Below are 11600 nucleotides of genomic sequence, written 5' to 3' on the forward strand. Positions count from 1 at the left end.
ATCGAATTTAGATGATGAATGATTGAATTGGGTGTTTGTGTGTGTGTTCTTGCTAGAGAGAAAGAGAGAGAGATGGAGGTGATTGAATGGTGGTGATTGGGGTGGACTAGTTGACCTAGTCAACTAGTTTGCCCCGTGTCAATTTTAGTCCCTCGAGTTTAGAAGCGGGTGCGGGATTTAACCGATTGAATATTTTAAATTTCACGGGAGTACGGGAGATATTAAAATCCGATAACGAGAATATTTAAAATGTTACTTAACAAAGGATACGAATCTAGGTACGAAGGGTATTATTTAAAAAGAAAAAAAAAAGACGGGCGTTAAAATAATTTAACGGAAAAATGCGGGATGTTACAGAATGTCTATGGTTGTTCCAAATAATATATATACATGGGTCGATATGATATGTCAAAACATTTGCATACGTGTCTATGGTATCCCAAGATTACATAATATATTATAATACATGTATAATACAATATAAGTTAGCTAGGATATGATTTGTATAGATTTGTTAAACATTTCTCGTAGCTAAAAAGATCAAAAATATCCAATCTTGTTTTACCCATAACTTCTTCATTTTAAATCCATTTTGAGTGAATCAAATTGCTATGGTTTCATATTGAACTCAAATTTAAGAATCCAAATAGAAAAAGTATAGGTTTATAGTCAGAAATTTAAGTTACATGTCAATTACTAAAGAGGTAGTCATTTCTGTCGAAAGAACGACATCTTGATGACCATTTTGAAAAACATACTTTCACTTTGAGTTTAACCAAGATTTTTGGATATAGTTTCATGTTCATATGAAAAATCATTTTCCCAGAAGAACAACTTTTAAATCAAAGTTTATCATAGTTTTTAATTATCCAAACCAAAACAGCCCCCGGTTTCACTACGACGGCGTATATCCAATTTTATGGTGTTCATCGTATTTCCAGGTTTTAAATCATTAAGTTAGCATATCATATAGATATATAACATGTGTTTAGTTGATTTTAAAAGTCAAGTTAGAAGGATTAACTTTTGTTTGCGAACAAGTTTAGAATTAACTAAACTATGTTCTAGTGATTATAAGTTTAAACCTTCGAATAAGATAGCTTTATATGTATGAATCGAATGATGTTATGAACATCATTACTACCTCAAGTTTTCTGGATAAAACTACTGGAAATGAGAAAAATGGATCTAGCTTCAAAGGATCCTTGGATGGCTTGAAAGTTCTTGAAGCAGAATCATGACACGAAAACAGTTCAAGTAAGATTTTTACTCGAAATAAGATTGTTATAGTTGTAGAAATTGAATCAAAGTTTGAATATGAATATTACCTTGAATTAGAAAGATAACCTACTGTAAATAACAAAGGTTCCTGGATCTTAGATGATTACTTGGAATGGATTAGAAAGCTTGGAAGTAGACTTGCAAACTTGGAAGTATTCTTGATTTTTATGAAACTATACTTATGGAATTTATGAAGAACACTTAGAACTTGAAGATGGAACTTGAGAGAGATCAATTAGATGAAGAAAATTGAAGAATGAAAGTGTTTGTAGGTGTTTTTGGTCGTTGGTATATGGATTAGATATAAAGGATATGTAATTTTGTTTTCATGTAAATAAGTCATGAATGATTACTAATATTTTTGTAATTTTATGATATATTTCATGCTAGTTGCCAAATGATGGTTCCTACATGTGTTAGGTGACTCACATGGGCTACTAAGAGCTAATCATTGGAGTGTATATACCAATAGTACATACATCTAAAAGCTGTGTATTGTACGAGTACGAATATGGGTGCATACGAGTAGAATTGTTGATGAAACTGAACGAGGATGTAATTGTAAGCATTTTTGTTAAGTAGAAGTACTTTGATATGTGTCTTGAAGTCTTTAAAAAGTGTAAGAATACATATCAAAACACAACATGTATATACATTCTAATGGAGTCGTTAAGTCTTCGTTAGTCGTTACATGTAAGTGTTGTTTTGAAACCTTTAAGTTAACGATCTCAATTAATGTTGTTAATCCAATGTTTGTTATATCAAATGAGATGATAAATTATTATGTTATCATGATATTATGATGTATGAATATCTCTTAATATGATATATACATTAAAATATCGTTACAACGATAATCGTTACATATAAGTCTTGTTTCATAATTCTTGAGTTAGTAGTCTTGTTTTTACATATGTAGTTCATTGTTAACACACTTAATGATATATTTAAATATCATTTTATCATGTTAAATATAGTGTATCAATATCTTAATATGGTACATATGTATTTAGTAGACGTTATCATAACGATAATCGTTATATATATCATTTCGAGTTTCTTAACTTAGTAATCTCATTTCTTATGTATATCACACATTGTTAATATACTTAGTGAGATACTTACTCATCATAATCTCATGTCAACCATATATATAAGTCTATATATACCACAACATGTAGTTTTTACAAATTTGTAATGTTCGTGAATCGCCGGTCAACTTGGGTGATCAATTGTCTATATGAAACTTATTTCATTTAATCAAGTCTTAACAAGTTTGATTGCTTAACACGTTGGAAATATTTAGTCATGTAAATATCAATCTCAATTAATATATATATAAACATGGAAAAGTTCGGGTCACTACAGAAATCACTGAAAATAATCTTAGAAAAATTAAACCTACTGATTCCCCTTCGTGCTCGAGTTCCAATTGTGCTGAGCCAGCTGATGACAAACTTACTGGTCAACCAGTAGCTGTAGACAAGCCAGTCAAATGTAATACTAGCAAGTCCAAGGCAGCAGGAAAAACTTCCTCTAGCTCATCAGTTTCAGTAGACAAGCCAGTAACTTCCCACGCTGGCTCGTCAAATGATAAAGGCAAAGTAATACGTCATGACTATGGTACTGGTTCCAAGAAGAAAGCTGCCCTTAAGCGAAAAGCAAAAGTGGACTCGAATGAAGAGCTATCTATCACTGAGATTATGACAGTCAAGCTTGACCAGCTAATTGAGGCAGTAACCAAAAATCGACCCGATCTTACTGCACCCCTTTACTCAGTGTATGACCAGTCACCGATACCAAATGTGAGAAAATGCTACAAATGTGGCAGCAAGTTTCACTTAGCCAACTGGTGTCCTTTTACCCCAACCCCATCTGCTGCTGCTTCTTCTAGCAAACCAGCAGACAGGAAGAGATCATCAAAGATGACCCTTCCAGAACCCATCCTTGGATGGGTTCCCAAAAAGAACTAATCTCTTAGCTACTGTGCAGGGCATTCAAAACAAGCAAATCTGGTATCTCGATAGTGGTTGTTCGAGACATATGACCGGATGTAAGTCCCTGCTGATGGACTATCAAGGAAAAGATGGTCCAGTTGTTTCGTATGGAGATATTTAACGACCCAACCCGTTAACCAACCAAAAACGCGGAATAAAAAAATTTAAAACTGATCTGGAGGGTGCGCGGCGCGCACCACTGCCTATGCGCGGCGCGCACAAGGCCTGAGACAGTTCTGACCAAAATGTCCATTTTTCGCGAAAAGATCTTCGACTTCCCGACACTTTTAGACCGAACGCTTTTCACAAAAAACTCATATATGTAAAACTCACACGAATCAAACATAAAAATGATGTTTTACAAGCGGGGCCCACACGACCCAAAATACAAGTTTAATACAAGTTTAGAGTTTCGACCACCAAAAAGTTTAAGTTCCAAATTACACAATGAGCATGGCGTTTGGGATTAAACTACCCAACTACCGGTCAAACTCCAAGAGCTACTAAAGCCAAAAGCGTCCCCTAGCATCAAGCGGGATCTCTAGTCCAATACGATGCCCTTACCCTTGTCCAAAACCGAACCTATAAAAATGGTAAACAACGAGAGGGTAAGCAAAGCTTAGTGAATGCAATAATTATACGAATACATATATAATTATACCTACTTGCATGCACTTACACAAACCGCAAACATGCTAGCAACACAATTAGCTTTTCGTCACATTAACAAGCTATAATCTCCAATACCACAAGCTAGCAACAACCGCATAATAATATAACTCGAAATGATATAATATGCTTACAACACAAGTAACCATGGTCGACCAATAGTACAAGGGAACGGCGCTCGCGAAAACGCCATCGGTGTTCATAACATCCATTAGGGCACTTAACACCTCGCACCACTAACCCCTAGGGTGGCACCTTAACACCTCGGCACATCACCCCGAGTGGCATCTTAACACCTCGATGCAACACTCATTATTTTACGGAGTGGTGTCTTAACACCTCGACACTACACTCCTAGGTGGCATCTTAACACCTCGATGCTACACCCGAGTGGCATCTTAACACCTCGATGCTACACTCTTCACGTGAAACGTGGTGTCTTAACACCTCGACACTACACCTTTCACGCTACAACAAATAGATACATTATATACATACGCATATAATTATTCCACTCACCTTAACAATTAGATGACGATTTCAACCTCCACAAGCTTCAAAGCAAAATACCTAATATAATAAGTACTTGATCAACACACAAGCTAAGTGGACTCAAATACTAACACTTACACATGAGCATTTAATGACTTAATGTATTAAATCGCCCATTTATACCAAAACCGCCCAATTAAAGTCAAGACCACCACTAATCACTTTAAAGCTAGTGATTAAGGTCCAACAACACCAACTAATACATAATTAAGGTAATTCATACCCATCTTTCCAAACTAGGTCAATTTATTACCCAAATAACCATTTTAAGACAACACACCCATTTCGGGTCATCCACTAACTAACCAACACCCATTTACTAAATAACTAGGTGTGTTAGCAATTAACTCACCAATTAGAGTTCATAAACATCATTTAATACTTTGAAACCCTAGACTAGTCACCAATTAGTATTCAAGACTCAATTTTACCCAAGAACACCCAAAATCACCAATAATGGGTTTTGTGTTCATCATTTACTCAAACCCTAACCCTTACACTAAATCAAAGTAAGGAAAATAAAATTAGAACATACCACAACCACCACAACGAAGCTAGAGATAAGATGAACGACTTTAATGCTTGAACTTTAACCCAAAACAAGCTCCTTCCTCTTGGATTTAAGCTTTCTCTCTCAAAAATCACAATCTCTCTCTAGAATCAAAGCTAAAGTGATAAGGTTGTTGATTATGGAGTAATGGTGCTCCACAAACTGACCTATCTGTCTCTAACCCGTCCATAAGTGAATTTACCAAAATGCCCATCAAAATATCTGATTTAAAAAGCTGGAACCCGGCTACAGTAAGGGGTGCGCGGCGCGCTCCCTTTAGTGTGCGCGGCGCGCACTAGGCTCAGCTCACTCAGTGACTTCTATTTAACAGCACAACATCACACACACTCTAAGTAACATATTTACACTGCTGTACAAACTGGTTAGGGTCTTACAACTCTCCCCCACTTATGCGGATTGCGTCCTCGCAATCCAAGCCGCATGACAAGAGGGAAGATAAACCAACACGAATTCTTCGGGCTCCCAAGTAAACTCGGAACCCTTACTACGACGCCATTGAACTTTAAAAGTCCTAACCTCTTTATGCCTCAACCTTTTGACCTTCTCATCGAGTATGGCAATTGGCTCCTCAATATACTCTAACTTATTGTTTAGCTCAATTTCGTCTAACGGCACCCATGATGAATCATCCGCAAGACACTTACGGAGATGGGAAACATGAAATGTATTATGAATCCCCGCAATCTCTTCGGGTAATTCCAAACGATACGCGAGTTCACCAACACGAGCTAAAACTTTAAAGGGACCAATAAACCGAGGAGCTAACTTTCCCCGTTTTCGAAATCGAATAATACCCTTCCATGGCGAAACCTTAAGCATCACCATATCGCCTTTTTGGAACTCAATCAATCGCCTACGTCTATCGGCATACGACTTTTGACTATCTTGAGCCTTCTTCAAATGTTCCCGAATCAAATCGATCTTTCTATTGGTCTCTAAAACCAAATCGGTACTCCCGATCTCTCGTTGACCCACTTCTCCCCAACAAACGGGAGTTCGACACCTACGCCCATAAAGCATTTCGTAAGGTGGCATCCCGATACTAGTATGATAACTATTATTGTACGAGAATTCCACCAAAGGCAAATGCTCATCCCAACTACCACCGAAGTCAATGATGCACGCTCGTAGCATATCTTCCAAAGTTTGATTCGTACGTTCGGTTTGACCGTCCGTTTGAGGATGATACGCTGTGCTCAACTTCAATTGCGTACCCATATCTTCATGAAACTTTTCCCAAAACCGAGATGTAAAATGGGTATCTCGATCCGAGATAATAGATATAGGAACCCCATGACGAGCGACCACTTCCTTGATAAACAACTTAGCCAAGGTCTCCGACGATATCGCTTCTTTAATGGGAAGAAACAAAGCGCTTTTTGTCAATCGGTCAACTATAACCCAAATCGAATCGAATTGGGTTCTCGCCGTTTTAGGTAACTTTGTAATGAAATCCATGGTAATGTGCTCCCATTTCCATTTCGGGATTTCTAATGGTTGCAACTTACCATACGGCTTTTGGTGTTCGGCTTTTACTTGTAAACACGTGACACATTGCTCAACATACTTCACAACATCACGTTTCATGCCCAGCCACCAATAATCTTTCTTCAAGTCAAGGTACATTTTCGTCGCGCCCGGATGAATGGAGTATTTTGACTTATGTGCTTCATCAAGTAGTACTCGTCGGTAATCACCCATCTTAGGCACCCACACCCTTCCTTGAAAGGACAACAACACACGCGAACCCATAGTAATAAACTCCGATTGGCCCACGATTCGCTCCGTATGCTTGTTGTGAACATAAGCCTCTATTTGAATCTCACCAAGCTTTTCAAGAAAATCGTTGGTAATAATCAAACGTAACGACCCCACTTTTATCGCCGGATGTTGACTCTTTCGACTCAACGCATCCGCGACCACATTTGCCTTACCCGGATGATAAAGTATTTCACAATCGTAGTCTTTCACCACATCCATCCACCTATGTTGGCGATAATTCAAATCTCGTTGATTAAAGAGATGTTTCAAACTCTTATGATCCGAATAAATCGGACACTTGACACCATACAAGTAATGGCGCCAAATTTTCAACGCATGCACTACCGCTGCCAACTCAAGATCATGAGTCGGATACCTCGTTTCATGTTCCTTTAATTGTCGAGAGGCATAAGCGATGACCTTACCTCTTTGCATTAGAACACACCCGAGACCATTTAAGGAAGCATCACAATAAACCACCATGTCTTCAACACCTTCTGGTAGCACTAACACCGGAGCTTGACACAACTTCTCTTTTAACAATTGAAAAGCAATTTCTTGCTCGTTCTCCCAACCAAACCTCGCATTCTTCCTTGTCAATTTCGTCAATGGAGAAGCAATCTTAGAAAATTCTTGGATAAACCGACGATAATAACCGGCCAATCCGAGAAAACTTCGGATTTCCGTAGGCGTAGTCGGTCGTCCCCAACTCTTCACCGTCTCGATCTTCCCCGGATCTACTTGAATACCGTTTTCGTTCATGATATGACCAAGGAATTGAACTTTCCTTAGCCAAAATTCACATTTGGAGAACTTTGCATACAACTTCTCCTTTCGTAGCGTCTTCAATACTTCACGCAAATGATGTTCATGTTCGTTCATACTTTTCGAGTAGACTAGTATGTCGTCAATGAACACTATTACCAACTTGTCCAACATAAGTTGGCACACTCGGTTCATAAGATCCATGAATGCCGCCGGCGCATTCGTAAGACCAAAGGGCATAACTACAAACTCATAATGCCCGTAACGCGTTCGAAAAGCCGTCTTCTCTATGTCTTCCTCACGGACCCGCATTTGGTGATAGCCGGACCGTAGATCGATCTTAGAGAAATACGTTGCACCTTGAAGTTGATCAAATAAATCGTCAATCCTTGGTAATGGATAACGATTCTTGATCGTCACTTTATTCAACTCACGGTAATCAATGCACATACGCATACTACCATCTTTCTTCTTCACAAATAACACCGGAGCGCCCCATGGTGAAGCACTCGGTCGAATAAAACCCTTCTCGAGCAACTCTTGGGTTTAATTTAACAACTCTTGCATTTCCGTTGGTGCTAAACGATAAGGAGTTTTAGCAATGGGAGTAGCTCCCGGAACCAACTCAATACGAAACTCAACTTGTCTTTCCGCCGGAACACCCGGTAATTCGTCCGGAAAAACGTCTTCGAATTCACTAACAACCGGAATTTCACGAATAGGTGGTGGCTCATTGCGAGTATCAACAACATGAGCAAGGAAAGCCATGCCACCGGTAACAACAAAACGACGTGCCCGTGCAAAAGTGCATATCGGCACCGGTCTCCTTCGCTTATCACCATGAATAATTAACTCTCCCCCACTTAGGGTCTTCACACGAATAAACTTATCATGGCATGCAATATCGGCTCTATAACGATCGAGCCAATCCATACCAATGACAACATCAAAGTCGCCCAAGGTCATTGGAATAAGATCAATTTTAAAGGTTTCAGAACCAAAAACAACATCACAATTTTCACACACATCAACCACTAGCACCGTCTTGCCGTCCGCTATTTCGACTTCTATCGGACGACTTAACTTAGCTAACGGTCTATTAAGTTTAGGTACAAATTTAGGAGACACAAACGACAAATTTGCACCGCTATCGAAAAGAATCCTTGTCGGATTAGAATTAACCATGTAAGTACCTGAGACAACTTCGTGCGATTGTTTGGCTTCATCATTGGTCATCAAATAGTTGCGACCCCTAGCCGTACCCGCCGCCTTCTCTAAACGCTTAACATTATCGTTGCGCAAATCGGGACACTCCGGCTTCTTATGCCCTTCTTTACCGCAATTAAAACAAGTGAGCTTGTTTCCGGAAGATGGTTTTGGACAATCACGAGCCATATGACCCGCTTGCCCACAATTATAGCACGTAAAAGTAAAACCACCGGAAGCGCCCTTCCTCACGCTATTGACACTTTCGGAACTTTTCTTGTTCTTTTTGTTCGAAAAGTTTGAATAGCTCGAACCTTCACTTTTTCTCTTGCCAAAAGTAAAACCACTCTTTCTTAAGATGAGCGACTCGAAACCTTTGGCCATGTCAAACAACTCATCAAAGATTTTCACTACGTTCACACTAATCTTATCTTGATAGTTGTCGTTCAAGGTTCGATAGAAATCTTCCTTCAACATTTTATCATTCCCGACGTACTCCGGGCAAAATTGGGTCTTGGACAAAAACACGAATTTGAGAGTGTTCAAATCCATCGACCCTTGCCTCAAGGAACGTAACTCGTCCTTAAGCCTAGTAAGATCGGCCGAAGTTCGGTATTAATTGAAAAATTGGGACTTGAATTCATCCTAAGTGAATTCCATGCATTGCTCTTCACCATAAACTTGGAGCTTTGCGTCCCACCACAACTTGGCATCGCCCCTCAACATACTACACCCGTACCTTGTCCTCTTATCGAGAGGACATTCACAAGTACGGAAGGCCCCCTCCATATCGGAGATCCAACGGGCGCTCTTAAGAGGATCTCTTTCACCATCAAAAGAGGGAGGTTGAGAGTCCTTGAAATTCTTATAGAAAAAGTCCCGTCTTCCCACATTATCTTCGCGAAGAACGGCCTTAACTTGCTCCCTTACCACATTGACTAATTGCTCGTCAATCGTATCTAGGAACATCTTCTTAACGTCCTCGAGAAAAGCTTCATGATGCCTTTTCAAAATGGCCTCAACCTTGGCCGTAAACTCGACTTCTTCACTAGTACCTCCGCCGTTGATATCATGCCCGTTTCTCATCTTCATTCTATAAGACGGAATAGATTAAACAACGAGACGAAAAGGATTTAACACATAAGTATATACATATACACCACACTACCCATCTTGCTCAACAATCGTCGTACATTGCTCGTTCGACACGATTTGCGCCCGTAACAATGGTAGCTAATCATTGTTACGCGAGCACGTCGCATTAACTTGCTAGTACAACGTCCATCTCGCTCGATGCTCGCTAAACATACATAACAAACAGCACATGATTAGTTTACATAAACCTATGCACAAACCAATCCCGATCCGACCCAAAGTCCTACAAGTCCCGCATAAACGCGCACACAAAAAGTCTAAGTCTAGGCGCCTATCTCAAGTCACCTAAATCCCTTAGACCATGCTCTGATACCACTTTTAACGACCCAACCCGTTAACCAACCAAAAACGCGGAATAAAAAAAATTTAAAACTGATCTGGAGGGTGAGCGGCGCGCACCACTGCCTATGCGCGGCGCGCACAAGGCCTGAGACAGTTCTGACCAAAATGTCCATTTTTCGCGAAAAGATCTTCGACTTCCCGACACTTTTAGACCGAACGCTTTTCACAACAAACTCATATATGTAAAACTCACACGAATCAAACATAAAAATGATGTTTTACAAGCGGGGCCCACACGACCCAAAATACAAGTTTAATACAAGTTTAGAGTTTCGACCACCAAAAAGTTTAAGTTCCAAATTACACAATGAGCATGGCGTTTGGGATTAAACTACCCAACTACCGGTCAAACTCCAAGAGCTACTAAAGCCAAAAGCGTCCCCTAGCATCAAGCGGGATCTCTAGTCCAATACGATGCCCTTACCCTTGTCCAAAACCGAACCTATAAAAATGGTAAACAACGAGAGGGTAAGCAAAGCTTAGTGAATGCAATAATTATAAGAATACATATATAATTATACCTACTTGCATGCACTTACACAAACCGCAAACATGCTAGCAACACAATTAGCTTTTCGTCACATTAACAAGCTATAATCTCCAATACCATAAGCTAGCAACAACCGCATAATAATATAACTCGAAATGATATAATATGCTTACAACACAAGTAACCATGGTCGACCAATAGTACAAGGGAACGGCGCTCGCGAAAACGCCATCGGTGTTCATAACATCCATTAGGGCACTTAACACCTCGCACCACTAACCCCTAGGGTGGCACCTTAACACCTCGGCACATCACCCCGAGTGGCATCTTAACACCTCGATGCAACACTCATTATTTTACGGAGTGGTGTCTTAGCACCTCGACACTACACTCCTAGGTGGCATCTTAAGACCTCGATGCTACACCCGAGTGGCATCTTAACACCTCGATGCTACACTCTTCACGTGAAACGTGGTGTCTTAACACCTCGACACTACACCTTTCACGCTACAACAAATAGATACATTATATACATACGCATATAATTATTCCACTCACCTTAACAATTAGATGACGATTTCAACCTCCACAAGCTTCAAAGCAAAATACCTAATATAATAAGTACTTGATCAACACACAAGCTAAGTGGACTCAAATACTAACACTTACACATGAGCATTTAATGACTTAATGTATTAAATCGCCCATTTATACCAAAACCGCCCAATTAAAGTCAAGACCACCACTAATCACTTTAAAGCTAGTGATTAAGGTCCAACAACACCAACTAATACATAATTAAGGTAATTCA

The sequence above is a fragment of the Rutidosis leptorrhynchoides genome, chromosome 4 (genome assembly GCF_046630445.1).
Source record: "Rutidosis leptorrhynchoides isolate AG116_Rl617_1_P2 chromosome 4, CSIRO_AGI_Rlap_v1, whole genome shotgun sequence".
NCBI classification, from domain to species: domain Eukaryota; kingdom Viridiplantae; phylum Streptophyta; class Magnoliopsida; order Asterales; family Asteraceae; genus Rutidosis; species Rutidosis leptorrhynchoides.